The 18,148-nt window shown below is 34.5% G+C and overlaps 2 long non-coding RNA genes across 2 annotated transcripts in view; one reads left to right on the top strand and one right to left on the bottom strand.

Annotated features, from left to right (window-relative positions):
- Nucleotides 1–18,148, top strand: part of LOC144244660 (uncharacterized) — a 192,446-nt gene that overhangs the window by 55,760 nt on the left and 118,538 nt on the right. The window lies entirely within an intron of this gene.
- Nucleotides 1–18,148, bottom strand: part of LOC144244659 (uncharacterized) — an 89,021-nt gene that overhangs the window by 46,456 nt on the left and 24,417 nt on the right. The window contains exon 2 of the long non-coding RNA XR_013339017.1: nucleotides 17,677–17,878. This is a non-coding gene — a long non-coding RNA (uncharacterized LOC144244659). The remainder of the gene's footprint in view (nucleotides 1–17,676; nucleotides 17,879–18,148) is intronic.

The raw sequence follows: 18,148 nt of genomic DNA, 5'->3' as shown, positions 1-18,148 counted from the left end.
CGTGTGTGTGTGTGTGTGTGTGTGTGTGTGTGAACAATGATCCAGTTAGAAAAGAGAAACCACACACCAACCTGAACAGGGAAGGCTTACGATAAATATTAAATATTTATAGGAGATTAGCTTCAAAGAGGGAATAAAAGATAACTCTAAAGAAGAGACTAGAGCTGATGGAATGTAACCAAGGAAGGCATAAACTTGAAAGTGCCTGGCCCCCTCCCATGCCACCCTTTCTAAGGAGGGATTCAGACTCCATTGGAGAAGGTAAGGCTGCAGTCTACTCAACGGTGAAGAAATGTTGGTCAGTTATCCTGGGATTGAGCTGGTCCCCAGATGGTCGACCATGAGAGTTGTACACTACTGGAAGGTGAGCACCACTGAAGGTCCTGTGAGCTTCTGGCTACTGAGTCTCACGGGAGAAAACAGAAGAAGTGCACTAGAATTAGCATGAGGATGCCTTTTATCCTGCAGGGTCCCTCAGCACCTCTATTGGCAATGGAAAGATATTTAAACATCCAGCTCCATTGTGACAATGAGGTCAATAATGAGTGTCTCTGGAATGGAGAGGTAATAAATTATATACTGACATATAGTAAATTGTATGTGACCTTATCTTCATTTTTTAAAAAATGTTATACTACATAGCCTTTCCTGAAATTTGCTGTTTCTCACTTATCAATTTATATCAAAATATTTATATCTTTTACAACCAAATTTAAAGCCTATATAGCATTTCATAACAAAACTACTCCATCGAAATATTGTGCATATTGTGTCTGTGTAGTATAGACCGGGCATGCCTCAACTGATTTAAGTAATATCTGCAAACAAACACTGTTTTATTTTCCATTTCTTTGTTGCTTTGGCAATTTCAGTTGCTCCTTTTGTCTGATGGGCTTTTTGCCATTGCTAATCAAGATTGTCCTCATATTTGCCCTTGTACTTCTGGGAAAGAAATATATTCACTAAAAATTCTCAGCTCTGAGGAAAATAACTTCTAATGCTGGTTGTTTTCTTTTAGGACACAAAGTCACAACCATCTTGACAATAATCTATTTCCATATTTTACAGGAATTATAACTTTCCTATGATAATAGGGTCTTATACCATGTATTTTGTTCAGATAGAAATTGCTGAGAACTTAAATTGAATTATCGATATTTTCTTCATTTACAATTGAACTCCCTTTATACATTTCAAATTAATCTAGTCTGGCTTAATTAGTGGTTTAAATGGCTACTTACATATAATATTATGAAATAAGATTAATTAACACAAAAATTAAACAAGAAAGGCAAGTAGACTGAGTATCTTATTAATAATAAAATTTGCTCATCAATAATATTTTGATATATTAAAAATGTTATACATATCTAAGCATTGCATTTGTGATTGTATATATAGTTATACACACAAAGATGTATAACTTTATCTAATTTTCTTTAATTCTCTGGGAAGGCTCCTGCAATATTTGAAATTTAAAAATATATGGCTCAATTCCTCTAAATCTATGTCTGGTAGAGGTCTGCCTCTTTTCTCCAAAAGCACCACACTGATCTAGTTGACTGCCATCTCCCCTCAAAGTTTAGCAGGAGCCTTCTAATTAATTTTCTTGCAGTAACTCTAACTGTTTTTCCATAAATAACCAACATATTAACTAGGGTGATTTTAAGACTTGGGGTATTTTTAATTTAATTCTTTTTACGTCCCATTCTCTGTTTCAAATTATTCAACTGAGGGGTGCCTGGGTGGCTCAGTCAGTTAAGTGTCCAACTCTTGATTTCAGCTCAAGTCATGATATCACGGTTCATGGGTTTGAGTCCCATGTCAGGCTTTGTGCTGACAGCAACGAGCCTGCTTGGGATTCTATCTCTCCCTCTCTTCTACCCCTCCTCCACTTACATTCTCAAAATAAATAAATAAACATTTAAAAAAATTATTCAACTGTTGCTTGCTGTTTTTTGGTAAAGATAAACTCTCTAAATGGATCTGTAAATTTCACCTATCTTTTCTAGAGAAGATAAGGATTATTTTATATCTTTCTCCTGATCTGCTTCCTAAGGTCACCAAGCTGTCAGTCAGAGAATCAGCACTAAGCCTGCTACTCCAGGTGACATACCTCATCAAGGGACACATCATCTTACTACACGTAGACAAGATCTCAAGCTCCTGGTCCTCCTGGACACCGAAGAGTGGTCATACCCTGAACAGTTTAGGAAGCTAGAATAGAACCTATTATTTCTTTAATTGTATATATTCTCATTGCTTCCTAGTATTATTTCCAAACTATTCTCCTTCCTCCTCCTTTAAATGCCCGGTCTCCTTTGGAATTCATACAATTACACTTTTTCATCTCTGTCGCTGCCAACCACCTAACTAGTCATACCTCTTCATTGATTACTTAATCATTTTTGTACTTGTCTTACTCTTTTTATTTTTGCTTGAAACCTGTCGCCATTACTGATAATTGAAATACCAACAGTTTCGTCACTTAGTTCTTACACCGGAACTATAATGATCTTTTATTCTACCACTCCTCAGCCATCTATAACCATGATTGAAACACTAATAATTTCTTTCCTTCCAAAATTTATGATCGTAAACTCCTGTTCCACTTGTCAATTTTCTCTAGTAAATTCCAGCAGAGAAATTATACAACTAAATGGAGACATCTATTGAATCCAATGTTATCACTAGTTATCATCTCCCTTATATTGTCATTATCTCTTATACACATTAGATTCCTTGTTATATCCTAGTACAATATTTTTCATAAAAATTGCATACCAATCATCATCATTCTAATTTCTTAAAATTATAACTTTGATTGCTTTACTCCTGTCTGCCTCAGTTCTTATAGATTGATAATGTCGCAATTGTACTGACTTTTAATTCTTCATATTCACAATCCTGTATTCCACATGGAAACTTAATATTACTGACAATATTACTGTCTGTGTCCCATATGTTCACTTTTCCATTCTTTGAAACAATTAGTTACCACTTTTGTTCCCTCTCTCCAGTCGTCTACATATCTCTATGCTGCTGTCATCTTCATTGCTTACTATACGTTGATGTCCTTTGTATAAAATAATTAATAAATGTAGAAATGAGTTTCATTGATGTCCCAACAGCAAATCTTCCACTCTATCTACATCTGTCTGGACCCATTTTTTTTTATTTGTCCTTTTTTTTTTTAAACAGATAAAGAATCCTTACACTTGTGAAAGCAAAATCTTTCCACTTTCGTTCTGTATTTTTTACTTTCCTACATACTTGCACCTATAATTTATCCTTTCCTATACCACCAATTTCTATTTCCTGGTTATTCCGATCATCTGAGAAGCATGCATAGTGTTTGTAATGTGTGATAAATATCTTTTCTTGAGCCTTTATTGTTCCCAATTACTGCTCTACTTCTCTTTTCAGCATAGACACAAAATCCTTGAATGAGCTGTTTTTGTTCCATCTCAAACTCCTCACTTTCCTACTTTTTTCTACTTTAAACAATAATTTCATACCCATATTTCCAGTGAGAAACTTACTACAACCACTAATGGCATCCCAACTTTCAGATCTAATGGGCTAATCATTGTCTTTATTTTATTGACCTCTTCTGCTGCTAAATAATTGTTGACTTTTTCTCTTGCTTCTATAATAGCATAGACATTCCTTATTTTTCTTCTATGTCACTGGATGCAGTTCTTCATTAGTATACATTATTCTTTTCCTTAAATGAACTTCAGAATTTGTTCATTCTGTAGTCATTTAAGAAATTTATGTCAAGTTTGAGCTTATATTTCAGTGAAAAAAATAGTTGAAAATCATCTGGGGCTTACATTATAGCACACAAGCTTCATGAGAAAAATAATCAAAATTACAAATTTCATAGTGTGTTAAGAGTCATAAATGTTATATAAAATAAAATTATATAAATAAAATATAAAAAGTTGTTCAACCTAATTTCTTCAAATTAAAACAACAATGAGATACCACTACCCACATAGTAGGATTGGTAAAGTGAAAAAAATCTGTTGATGAGGGTGTGGAGGAGGAGGAATTCCTATCTATTGCTTCTGGGAATCCAAAATGGTACAAAATTTTTGAAAGATTGTGTTGCACCTTTAAACATGATTTTACCATACAATGTAGCAATTGTTCTACATATTTATCCAATTGATTTGAAAATTCTGTCCACACAAAAACTTATATATGAAAGTTTGTAGTGCCTTTATTTACCATCGTAAAAAACTAGAAGCATCCAAGATGACCTTCAGTAGGTGAATGGATACATAAATTGTAGTACCTCCATACACTGGAATATTATTCAGTGATTAAAACAAATGACTATCAAAAGACATGAATGAAACATAAATGCATATTGCTAAATAAAATAAGCCAATATGGAAGGGCTATAAATTGTATAATTCTAATTATATGAAATACCGTGGATGTCAGGGGTTTTAGGAGAAGGTGAGAATTGGACATATGAAGCACAGTGGATAAAGTGTTGAAAATATTTCGTATGATGATGTAATGGTGGGTATATGATAGTATTCATTGTGAAAATCCACAGAACTGCATAGAAGAAAGATTTAACCTTAATGTATGAAAACTTTAAAGAATCAATTTGGAGGTTAAGGGATCCTAGCTAGGATGGAATGCAAAGTGTGATAAAATGACCTAACTGTATTAAAAATATATGAAATTACCTCACTTAGGATGTAGGAGAAAATGATGATGACCTAAATAACTTTGGAGCTGAGCAGAATCTATAAGAATTCTATAAGAATAAGGAAACTGTGTATTACTGTACTCCAGCTAAGTTATTTCAGATGGGTTATTAATATTATGAATATTGCTAGAAATGTAAATGACAATTGAAAAATTGAGTAAATGTATGGTAGGTGACAGGAGCCAGGTTTTTCTTTGTTAGAATGGGAGCTTACAAATATGCATGGAAAAGAACCTAGAATGATCCATTTGTTAATGGATATTAGACTTGGAAATATCGCTATGAACTCAGGATTAACTTAATATAAATACAGATAAAATATTTTTTTTTAAATGTTTTATTTATTTCTGGGAGAGAGAGACAGAGTGAGCAGGGGAGGGTCAGAGAGAGAGGGAGTCACAGACTGAAACAGCCTCCAGGCTCCGAGCCGGCAGTCAGCACAGAGCCCGACGCGGGGCTCGAACCCACAAACCGCGAGATCATGACCTAAGCGAAAGTCGGAAAGTCGGACGCTTAACCGACTAAGCCACCCAGGCGCCCCTAAATACAGATAAAATATTTATGATGTGTGTATACATGGATTAGTATACACAGATTGACCATCAACATCTATGTCAAATGCTGCTCGTATGGTAAGTGAATTTAGACTGAAAACTTAAATTCATGCTTAGTTGTGTAGCCATTATTGATGGCACTGATGAGAGCAGTACTGGTGGAATACTGTGGATAACGGCCTGATTCGTGTGGGTTTGTTTAGGATGGGAGAAAAGGGATTGTAAAGAGAGAAGTTTTATTGCAAAGAAAAACAAATGACATGGTATTTTGTTAGGACAGTAAAATCAACAATTTAAAAAATATGGATGACATATGAATATTTAATGAGAACAATTTAGTAGACAGGTTAAATTATGATATAAGAATGAGGAAAATAGCTGTCATAGAACAGTTAGTTAAGAGCTTTGGTATGGTCACTAAACAAGAAGAAGAATGGCTTTACATATGAATATGGAAGGCAGACTATCTGAGTTTGGATGAGGATAGCTAAGTAGATGTGTGGTTAGGAATGTGTGGAGGTTCTCAGGTTACTTCCACTTTTTCTCAGGAAGTAGAAATGAAGGTCATCTGTTAAGAATGATGATGGAACACATGGTACTAAAAGTTGGGAGAGATTAGAAACTATGAAATTGTGTTTGGATGGCAGGAAAACAGACACATGTATGGAAGTATAATGGGACTACCAAGAAGCATTAATGTTATCTTAGGGTTATCATTATAAATTTATAGTGAGCAGTCCATGTAGTTGAATATTCTTCATTTTTATTCATGTTGTACCAATTTCAGGTGTAGGGAAGGCAGAAAGTTGGATTTTAAAAAGTTGAATTAAACAGGTGTATGATTTTACTAGGTGAGTATAACAAAATTAGAGACAGACCAGGAAGTAAGATATGTATGCAAAAAGGATTGTAATTGACAGTGGCATTTGAGCTAGTTTAAGAGCAGGGAGAAAATACCAAAAGTCTGAATGACAAGGGAAAATTAGTAGAGTTAAAGATTGAACTAGTGAAGTGACAGAGAAAGTGCATTGAAAAGATCAAGTGGAAATGTGAATTGTTTATAGCCATGGTGGAAACTAGTATGTAGGTTTGTTAAAATATTAAAAATAGAAAAAAAAATATGATCCAATAATTCTACTTTGATTCTTTACCCAAACAAAACAAAAACACAACCTCAAAACCATATATGCATCCATATGTTTACTGCAGCATTATTTAGAATAGCTAAGATATGGAAGCAACCTAAGTGTCCTTCAGTAGACAAATGGATGAGGAAGCCCTACACACACACACACACACACACACACACACACACACACACACACAGGAATATTACAGAGCCATAAATAAGGACCAGATTAAGTCATTTAAGACAACATAGATGGACCTAGAGGGTGTTATGTTAAGTGAAATAAACTGGACCGAGAAAGAAAAAATACCATATGATTCCACTCATTAGTGGAATCTAAACGAAAAAGAAAAGAAATAAATAAACCGACAAAGAGCAGAATCAGAACTATAAATACAGAAAACAAAGTGAAGGCTGCCAGAGGGGAGAGGGTGGGGTGGTTGGGCAAAGTCAGTGAAGGAGAAAGGAGACACAGATTTCAAGTTATGGAATGAATAAATCACAGGAATAAAAGGCACAGCATAAGGTATACAGTCAATAAGGGGTACCTGGGTACCTGGGTGACTCAGTTGGTTAAGCATCAGACTTTAGCTCAGCTCATTATTTCATGGTCTGTGAATTCTAGCCTTGCAATGGGCTCCGTGCTGACAGCTCAGAGCCTGGATTCTGCTTTGGATTCTGTCTCGCTCTCTCTCTGCCCCTCCCTCACTCATGCTCTTTCTCTCTCTCTCTCTCTCTGTCAAAAATAAACAAACAGTTAAAAAATTAAAAGAAAAAGGAATACAGTCAATGGTATTTTAATAGTGATGTAACAAGACAGATGGTAACTGCATTTCTGGTGAACATAGCATAATGTGGAGACTTGTCAAATCACTGGGTTGTACACCTGAAAGTAATGTAGCATTTGCGTGTCAACTACTCTAAAAAAAAAGGGATGATCAAAGAATGAAATGCATATAATTGTTATTATGGATGTTGCCTTTATTGATAATAATGAGTCCCAGGATAAGATCATGTGAGTGGGTGGCTAAGGTCCAGCTGAGGGCTAGATGAGGTAAATTACATAAACAAGGAGCCTGGGAATTGTCAGGATGAAGTACATTTATACTGAAATCACCAAGAATTATGACTGGAGTAATGTGGAAATAGCGGATAGCGAGCCAGGAACAGACCTCTCTGGAAGCCAGGCTGAAAAACTGGGATCTGAAAATGACAGAAATATATGAAGAATAGTAGGTGACATAATCCACAGATGTGAGATTAAAATTGAGTATTTTAGGGAGATTGTAGGGTTTTATAAAGACAGCAAAGAGGAACAAAAGGACCACTACCATGCTGCCCAGCCCAATGGTGGCAATAAGACCTTCTAACTCCCTGGGAAGACCACCAGGAACACAGTCTTTAGGGAGAAGCCAGGTATTTCCTTGGAATGATAAAATAATAGAAATGTTCAGACAAGAGATTAAAAAATAGAATGTTTTGCTGCTGATGGTCTTTGAATTCCATAGGATATAATTGAATAGGATATAATTGAAGAATTCTGGACATGAGAGATGTGATAAGGATGTAGAACAGGAGATGTTCAGAGCTTTATGTAGTTTAGTGTGTATGGGAGAAGCAGGTTATCTGGATGACTGGAGCTTCTTGTGGTGAATGTATAATGGAAAAAAAAAGGCATAATAATATTTTTTCCCTGGTGGATTAAAGGCTGAGAAGGGTACTCAGACCGATTGTTGACGAGTGGGAATTGTAGATGTCTATACTCTATGTTCACTCAAGTTAGCATGAGGAAAGCTACATGTGGATACCCTGCTTAACCTTAAACAATTCAAGTGAAAGGTTTAGGGGAAGCGTAATCTTATTTCAAGTGTGTGAAGCTTAAATTTGACCTAGGCCTGACCCAGGGCTTAATACTGAGTTCTCTTACCTTAAATATCTCCATTTCACACCAGAGACTTTCATCTTGTACCATTTATAGCTTATGACCCTCAAGATTATAGGTTTAGCCCTGACCTTTTCCTGGAACTTTAGATTTATCAAGCTACATACGTGACATCTTTGCTTGAATGTCTAAGGGACATTCCAAACTTAATTGTCCAAAATAGAAATCTTGAACTTCAACTGTTTTCTTCAATGTTTCTCTTTTATTTTTACACATCAGCCAAAAGCACTAACATCATGCTTGGGATCATCCTTATTTATTTTTTTTAATTTTAGCTGGGTGTATGAGCACATCTCCCTGAATACCTATCAACCTGAGATCAATCTTCTTGTGTTCATCTAAACTATAGTCTAAACAATCTTCATTTCCCAGCTACACTGTTTTACCATCCTGATATCTAATCTTCTGATCTTGCCCCTACAAGATTCGTTTTATATCCAGAAGTCAGGCTGATGTTCTAAAAATAAAAATAGGTGATCTACCTGTCTATTCCCTGTTCCTACCCCCACTCCTACCATCAACACACACTCTTCAAAGGCTTTCTATCACTTTGAGAAAAGAACTAAGTTCTTTAACCCAGCCTATACATCCCTGTGTGATCTAGCTCCTGCCTCTTTCTACAGTGTCACATCAGTTCACTTTCTCTCATGCTCATTATGCTTTAATCACATTGGTCTTTCCTCTGTTCTTTGTAACTGAAGCTTGTTACTTTCCTAAGGTCATTCACAAGCTGTTTCCCTGCATGAAATGCTCTTCCCCTTGTTCTCACTATGAATAGCTCTTTCTTACTTTTTTCCCTCCATTAACTATCACCTTCTTCAGGAAAGTTTTTTTTTTTCCCCTTGAGCATTCCATTTTACTAGGAAAAAAAAGCAACTTGTTGTATCCATCATTTCAGCCTGATTTAATTCTCTGAAAAGTCGTTTGTATCACCCGACATTGCCTTGCTCAGATAAGTTTTCAGTTTTGTTCACTGCTGTAGTCCCAATGTTTAAAATGAACCCAGTTAGTGCTCAGTGTGTACTCACTTAAGGAATGAGAAAATGCATGGATGACTGAATGACACCCTAGCCCAATTACCTCTCTTCTCACATCTTAACTCACCCCCACTCCTAGCCTGTCCTCTTAGTACATCATAGAACATCATAAAGTGCTAAGCTCCCTTCCATATGAGAGCCCTTTCACATGTCCTCTCTCTGCATGTAACACTTTCCCCCTTTATCCCTTCCTCACCTACTGAACTTGTGTTTATCCTTCAGATTCCAACTCAAGTAAGTGTTCCTCAGGGAAATCTACTCTGTGACAAGGGAAAAATCTTTATTATGAAGTTTTATAACATCAAGTGCTGCTATTTTCAAGGACATATCTGGGCTGGAGTTTCTTTTTTCAATTTTTTATTCTCATATTTCTCCTCAACAAAACTGTAAACATCTCACTGTCAGGACCGTATCTGTTTTTGCTTTGGATCATATCCTCACCAACTAGACAGGGAGACAGTCTCACTCAAAAATATTAACCCAATATCTTTTATCTCTTTTAATTGTCTAAATAAAAATGAAAATTTAAAGCCCCATAAGAGCAATCAATAAGTAGATCCCCAGTCAGAGCCTATCTAATTCCCACAAACTGTGACTGAGCTAAATCAACAATTAGGGCATTTTGAGCTCTAATGGGCCATGGATAGCAACTGCTTGGTCTAGCTATCAGCTCCCAAAAAGACAAGTGGAGGGCAAACAGTAATTAAATAGCAGAGCTGTATCAACAGTTCAGTAATCCTTGTCCACACCTGGGTAACTCCAATAATAGCTGACGGTAAGATGCTGGAGGTAATAAGATTGAGCTACCTTGCATGTTGAGGACCCTATGTTCATTCTGGTGGGACGCTTAGAATTTCTAAAGCATATAAATTTTACCCCTTATGATGTGTCTTTAGTTGACAATAAGGTGTGTAAATATTTCTATCCCTGCCCCTTTTTCTATCCTCTGTTTCTTGTTCANAAAAAAATTTAACACTTATTTATTATTGAGAAACAGAGAGAGAGAGAGACAGAGACAGAGCATGAGCATGGGAGGGGCAGAGAGCAGGGGAGACACAGGATCCCAAGCAGGCTCCAGGCTCTGAGCCATCAGCATAGAGCCCAATTTGGGGCTCGAACCTACAAGTGGTGAGATCATGATCTGAGCCGAAGTCAGACACTCAACTGACTGAACCACCCAAGCGCCCCTCAAGCTATATTTTAAACAAAGCTGACATTTGGGTGGAAATGGGTTCTCTATTTTTCTGAATATGCTGCCTAGAAGCTCCTGGTTCTCCTCCATTGTATAGTTTTTGTTACTTGTAATGAAATGTAATAATTAACAGTCACTTAAAATATCAATAGAACTAAATAAATAACTTTTGACTTAGTATTTTCTGTCACTTTTTTTTTTCAATCATTGTAGCCCAAGAGAATAAAAAATGGAGGCAATTTACTATATACTGCATGGCTCTGGAAACCTCTTTAGGAGCTCCAAGTTCTTTGAGCTCAGTTTGGCTTCAGGGAATGGGTTTGGAATGGATCAATAATTTTTTGGGGGGTGGAATTGGCTTTGTCTCTATACAAAATAATATCTATAAAATGTGAACTGCACCAGATGCCAACATTTGGGTGCACTCAGCGTATGCCAACCACTATTCTAGGCACCTGCCATGTGTTACTTCATTTAATTTTCACAACAAATTTATATATTTGTATTTTTCTTATAACAAATTTGAAGCACAGAGAAAATAAACTCTTTCCAAAGTAAGTGCCAAAAATGAAATTTGAGCTCCATATTAGTTTTTCTGCATGAACAGAATGTAAAAAGGAAAACAAGTTAGAATTACTAAGATTAAACAATAACTTTTGGTAGAATAACTAACATCTGTTGAACAGCAAGAACAAAGAAACATTATGATAAGCAAATGGGAGGATTCTGGGATTTATTTCCAAGACACTGTGTGTTGGTACATTTGAGCTAGATAATTTCAATTTAGTAGTTACAATGGTCATAGAAGAGTTACTGTTTTCTTTATTTCAATCCAAGAATATTTGGGAAATAGAGTATCAGATGTTCTAAATGTGAAGTTTATAAACATTCTGCTGTTGTCATTCGAGAGTATCTTCCCAGTTGATTGTTACAATGTCATCTACCTCTACCCAGATGTTTGACAAAGGACTTATGTTCAGGTATTGAGTTACAATTTGCTTGTAGTTACATATTCTAATTCCTACTAAAGATGAACTCTCGGGGTAAATAACAGTGAATAATAGTAATAGAGATGATCATTCTGCATGTATTTTGTTTCATGTTTTTGATGATTCAGATAAAATCCACTGAGATTATTCTCATCCTCTGTGATTATATTCTCCCCATAATTGGCTTCACCTGGAAACAAAATGTGGTCCCAAACCAGAATGGATTCTAGAACCAAAACTCACCCGGGGTAAGAAAATTTTAGGTTAACACTATGTGATCTTTAATATTTCTAATGTTGCAATATTAGATGCCACACCTAAATAGTACATTCAGTAGGCAGTTGGATTATCTGCCTATTTTATGTGGAAGGTGGATTATGCCATTATGATGGAATGATTTAGCTTTAAGTGAATCATAAAAAAATGAAGGCTTTAATTTGTGTATGTTGAGTCTCAGAAGCTCTTAAGAATGTAGCATATTTTGCTTATGCCCTTTTATTATTATTTGGTTCAACGATGAATAAAAGACTTTTAATCCACATGTCAAAATACACAATTTTAGGAATTAAAGTAGATATTTACTGGCATAGGTATTGACAAACACAATAGAAAAGTCTGAAACAGATGAAAAACAAATAGGAATTTAATGCATGATAAAGGTTTGGGTTTTTTATTTTATTTTTTTAAATGTTTATTCATTTTTGAGAGAGAGAGAGAGAGCGTGAGCAGAGGAGAAGCAGAGAAAGAGAGGGAGTCACAGAATCTGAAGCAGGCTCTAGGCTCTGAGCTGTCACCACAGAGCCCGATGCAGGGCTCAAACCCACAAACCGTGAGATCATGACCTGAGCCGAAGTCCGACACTCAACCAGCTGAGCCACCCAGGCTCCCCTAAAGTTTAAATATATGAAGAGCTCTTACAAATCAATAAGAAAATGATGGACACTTACATAGAAAAATGCCAATGCATAGGAACTTATAAAATAATAAGTATATAACACTAATAAAATATGTAAATTATTCAACCATAGTAATAATTGCATATATGCAAATTAAATATGTTAAATACCATTTTTACTTGTACAACTTAGTAGAGATTTCAAAACTTAACAACACTTAATGATAAAGCTATACGGAAATGCACACTTTCATGCCCTATTAGTAAGAGTATAATTTGACACAAACTTTAATTTAGAATAACTATCAAAATTTCTAAAACAAGTTTAATTTATGACACAACATATCAGTCGACCCAGTGTTTAATTCTGCAACCTGGACAGACTCTAAGATAAGGAACAAAGCAAGAATGCCTACACATACCACTCTTAGTCAACATAACACTGGAAGCTCAAGTTATTCTAATAGGCAGCAATAGATAAAATAAAGGGCATGCCATTTGGAAAGGAGGAAATAAAAAGTCCTCTGTTATAGATGGTATGATTGCCAAATGGAAATCCCAAAGTATCTACAAAAATACTCTTAAAACTAAACAAAATAAAACAAAAACCAAAAACAAAACAAAATAAAACAAAACAAAAATGCCCCTTACAACTAATACATGAGTTCAGCAAGTTTGCAGAATAAAGATCAATAAACAAAAATTATTCAAATTTATTTATACTGACAATGAATATGAAGAAAATGAAATTAAAAACATAATAATGGGTGCCTGGGTGGCTCAGTTGGTTGAGCACCCAAGTCTTGATTTTGGCTCAGGTCATGATCTCATGGTTCTTGAGATCAAGCCCCACTTTGGGCCCCAGAGCCTACTTGAGATTCTCTCTCTACCTCTGGCCTGTCTGGCTTGTTTCCTTGTGTGCACTTTCTCTCTCAAAATAAACATTACAAAACACTACATTACCATTTGCAATTTCTTCAAGAAAATTAAATATTTAGGTATTCATGTATCAAAACATAGAATCTGTATACTGAAAATTAAAAATTATTTATGAAAGAAAAGACTTAAATAAATGGAGAGATATGTATTATTTATGGATTGGAAGAATCAATATAATAAATATGCCAAGTCTCCTCAAACTGACCTATAGTTTTAATGTGTTTTCTACCAGAAGCTTAGCAAGATTCTGTGTAAACATAGATGCAGTTATTGTAAAATTTAAATGGATTTGCACAGGCTATTGAAGAGATACATCAGTCTTTACAAAAAAAGAATAAAATGGAAAAAATTACTCAATAATTCAGATTACTGTATAGCTAATCAAGACATTGTAGTGTGATATTTATGGAAGCATAGACATATACATGAATGGAACAAAATAGAGAGCCCAAAATTTGACCCATACAAATATCCTCAACCAGTGCTTTTACAAAGATATAAAAGCAGCTCAATGGAAAAAGTTTAACCTTTTCAATAAATGATACTGGAGTAGCTGGGCATCAAAAAAATAAATAAATAAAATGGTCCTAAACCTTGTATTAACACAAAATGTAACTCAAAATGTATCATATATGTAAAATATAAAACTTCTAGAAAAAGCTATGAGAAAGTATTCAGTATCTAGGACTGGGTAAAGAGCCTTTGACTTGATGCCCAAGTATTATTCATGAACGTAAGCACTGACAAATTGAACCCAGCAAAAATAGAAAATTACTACTCTTTTAAAGCCAATGTGAAAGGTGTGTAAAGCTACAGACAGGGAGAAAACATTTGCAAACCACATATTTGACCAAATACCAGTGTCCAGAATACAAAAGGAACTTTTAAAACTCAACAATAAAAAAAAGAAATCAACCAATCCAATTAGAAAATGGGCAAAAGGGGTGCCTGGGTGGCTTAACTGGTTAGCTTCTGTCTTCAGCTCCATTCATGATCTCACAGTTGGTGAGTTCAAGCCCCACATTGGTCATTGACAGTGCAGAGCCCACTTGGGATCCTCTGTCTCCCTCTCTCTCTGCCCCTCCTCCACTCACACTGTGTCTCTCTCAAAAATAAATAAACATTTAAAAAACAAGGAAAAGAAAATGGGCAAAAGACATGAACAGATATTTCAACACAACGTATATATGGAGGGCAAAAAGAACACTTGAAGAGATGTTTAAAATTACTAACCATCAGAAAAATGTGAGTTAAAACCAAAATGAGACATTGCTCTATACTTATTAGAATAGCTAAAATAAAGAAAAATAGTAATGAAACCAAATCATAACAATGATGTGTAGAAAGTGACTCAATCATATGTTGCAGCAGAAATGTAAAATGGTACAGACACTTTGGAAAACTGTTTGGCAGTTTCTTATAAAACTAAACAAGCAGTTCCCATACAATCTACCATTTACAACCTCACATATTTATCCCAGAGAAATGAAACTTGTGTTCATATAAAAATCTGTATATGAATGTTCACTGTAGCTTTATTTGTAATAGCTAACAACTAGAAATAGTCCATATACTTTTAAACAAATGAATGGTTGAACAAACTGTTACATACACATCATGGAATATGAATTGGTAATAAAAAGGAACACACTATTGAGATATGAAGCAATTTGAATGAATTCCCAAGGAAATATGCTAAGTGAAAAAAACCCCAATCCTTCAAGTTTACATACTATAGGGTTCTATTTCTGTAACAGTTTTGAAGGGACAAAATTTTAGAAATGGAAAGGAGATTAGTGTTAGCCAGGTTTAGGGACAGGGTAAAATGGAGAGAGGTAGAGGTACTTATAAAAGGTAAACTCAAGGAGTCGTTGTGCTAATGGGACTTTTTTTGTCTTTACTGTGGTGTTTGTTGTACACAAACATATACATGTGACAAAATGGTACAGACCTAAATACTCATACGGATGAACACAAATAAAACTGGGAAATCCATACAAAATTGATTATGTTAATGTTAGTATCCTGGTGTGGTACTATCCCATAGTTTTGCAAGACGCTAGCACTGGTAAAACCTGGTAAAGTGTGCATGGAATCTTTCCATGTTATTTCATAACTACATGTGATTCAACAATGATCTCATTGAAAATATGAATTAAAACATCATGAGAGCATTTCAAAAAGACACAGGAAACATCTTTAAGGGATCCCCACTGACCAAATTGAGGACAATATCAGAATCAAAAATAATTACAATAATAATTAAATCTCATAAAAAAATATGACCATTTCTTGAAAAGAGGTTCATGGATCTGGAAAATATATTGTCACGTGAAATAAGTTGGTCAGAGGAAGACAAATACCATGTGACTTCACTCACATGTGGAATTGAAGAAACAAAACAAATGGACAAGAGAAAAAAAGAGAGAGAGAAAGACAGGCCAAGAAACAGATTCTTAAATACTGAGAACCAACTGATGGCTACCAATGACTATATTGTATACCTGAAACTAATATAACACTGTATGTTAACTGTACTGGAAATAATGAAATGGAAAGAATTGAGATGAAATATAAAAAAAGGAAAAATATGGCTATATCCCATATTGACACAAGAAAGGATTAAGGGAATATCATTGCTAAATTTATTGATACTTTCACTTAGGCTATACCTGAGATTTTTTTTTAGTCTCATGGTATATTTTATGTTGAAGCATAGATGTCTTCTTCTAATACCATTTTCAACAATACTTCAATTTGAACATTTGTGAACTTAACATAAGGCATTTATGAAATCACAAATAGTAGGGTTATTTAGAGAATATCTAGCATGGAATGTATGTTTCATATAAAATGGAAGTATAGGAAAAGTTTCTTTTTACAGTAGAATGCCATCTAATAAATATAGGAAATATGGATGCTAAAACACATGGATGAAATTTTTCTAAGGAACTAGCTACTTATATGATCTCTTCCTAAATTACTTATTAATTACAGATAGAAAATAGTCCTTTATAGTGTAGAAACCTGGAGGACACTGCTGAAAAAAAGCCATCAAATAAAACATGAATGTCAGAACAAAATAACATCAAGTACCGTTTTACAAATGCACATAGAAATACATGTAATTTCTGCATTATTCCTACCAACAATATAAAGTCTAAATTTAATCACAAGCAACGAGGCAAATCGAAGTTGAGGGATATTCTATAAACAAATTGTTCCTCAAAAGTACCAATGAAATACAACATGAAAATGCTGAGAACATGTTCCAGAATAGAGGAAACTAAAAAGCTATGTGAGAACTAAACTGAAAGTTGGTTCTGAATTTGATCCTGGTTCAGGAAAAGATAGCCATAAAATAAATTATTGGAACATTATGGATAATGTTATTATCCATAACATTAAATATGGAATATGATTTAGACAATGATTATGTATTATTGAAATTTGTTTGATTTTTAAAGCTGCATTTTGTTTATAAAATAATATGTTTATTCTTAAGAAATACAATAAATATTAATATTTTTTCAGTGCTTATTTTTGAGGGTGAGGGAGGAACAGAGAGAGAGGAAGACAAAAATCTGAAGCAGGCTCCAGGCTCTGGGCTATCAGCACAGAGCCTGACATGTGGCTCAAACTCATGAGTATCAAGATCATGACCTGACCCGAAGTCAGATGCTTAACTGACTGAGCCACCCAGTCACCCTTACACTAAGTACTTTTAGAAACAAAGGGGTATAGTTTATTCAACTTATTCTCAATAAGTGTATATATATATATATGTACACACACTAATTTGTAGTAGGGAAGAGGAAAGGTGACAGGAACAGATAGAAGGAGGAAGGAGGAGAGAGAGAAATAGAGAGAAATTTGAACAATTGCTAATATGGGTAAAGGGCATAAGAGGATTCCTTACACTATTCCTGCAATTTTTCTCTAAGTTCAGAATTATATCAAATAGAAACTTACTAAAATATCTGAGCTGTTAAACAATGAACTGCTATGAAACCATTAGAAGTTCTGTTACAGAAGTTTATCTGTTGGCATGGAGATGTTCTCAAGTATATTTTTAAAATAAAAATGATAAAAGTGTTCTATGATATAATTCACACATAAAATTTCAATACATATATGGTTTTCAGTGACGTGTGGTAAAAAAATGTAGACTTCTGTTTGTTACTTCTTTTTCTTCTCTTGCCTATCTTCTTCGATATCTCTGTAAGAAACACGTTTTGCTTTAATAATACAAATATTTAAAAATTACCTTGAAAACAAAATGCCCTTTCAGCAGACATATCCCAAGAACAAATTATTTTTTAATGTGTTCCTTTAAGCTGTCCTTTTAAATGTGTAGTATATCCGACTTTGGAGTGGAAAGAATATTTACTTGCTTGCCTGTGTTAACTGAATGAACTTATTCTACCAGCTATTTCATCTTGATTGAGTAGGGCTGTGTTTGAGTGACACTAGAACAGGAAAAAAAAGAGGAAGAAAAAAATTGTGTTAACTTTAATATAAATCTCCATAGAAACTCAATAATAGAAACCAAGCTGACAAAAAAATATACAAAATATGCATACACACACACAAATAGGCAATGAAATTAAGCTACTTATTCTTGACATACTACAGAATAACTGAAGGGATTCTTAAAATTCCAAACTCTCATATATATAAAATATATAAAATGATCAAGATTATTGTATATAAAATAAATTTTGCATTGTTGGCTAAAG

Source organism: Crocuta crocuta, unplaced genomic scaffold (genome assembly GCF_008692635.1).
Source record: "Crocuta crocuta isolate KB4526 unplaced genomic scaffold, BGI_CrCroc_1.0 scaffold147, whole genome shotgun sequence".
Classification (NCBI taxonomy): domain Eukaryota; kingdom Metazoa; phylum Chordata; class Mammalia; order Carnivora; family Hyaenidae; genus Crocuta; species Crocuta crocuta.
This window is presented reverse-complemented; position numbering and strand designations above follow the sequence as displayed.